The following is a 471-nucleotide window of genomic DNA, read 5'->3' on the forward strand; positions in this document are numbered from 1 at the left end:
GTTGTTCAATCTTAAAGATCAATTTGAGTTCATAGAACCTACAGGCATTTACTTGGCTACCAGCATATCCCAAATTGGGCTTCAGAAGTTAATGAATTTATAGTAATTCAATGAGCCATTTATACATTAGTAATGCACAACACGAAAAGTGAGGACTAATCACATCATCAGGATGAGACTCAATTCCTGGTTGTGATTTGACAAATATCAATATGCTCAATTTCTTGATCAGGGATATACTTCAATTGTGAGTCTAGGTGTAGAGCAGCTTTTTGTTATTTCTTTGATGATTCCCTCAATGCCTTGGGCACAACTTCCATGGAAAAGGATAGAGAAAACAAGGAAAAAATAAAAACATCCCTCCGTCTCACTGTCATAAAATATGTAAACTCTTCACCTGTTGGAGTAGATTAGCATTCTCCACTGAAAGGACCAAAACTATCCATCCTACCATGTAAGATAGTTTCTAGG

This window comes from Vitis riparia, chromosome 14 (assembly GCF_004353265.1).
Source record: "Vitis riparia cultivar Riparia Gloire de Montpellier isolate 1030 chromosome 14, EGFV_Vit.rip_1.0, whole genome shotgun sequence".
Taxonomy (NCBI): Eukaryota; Viridiplantae; Streptophyta; class Magnoliopsida; order Vitales; family Vitaceae; genus Vitis; species Vitis riparia.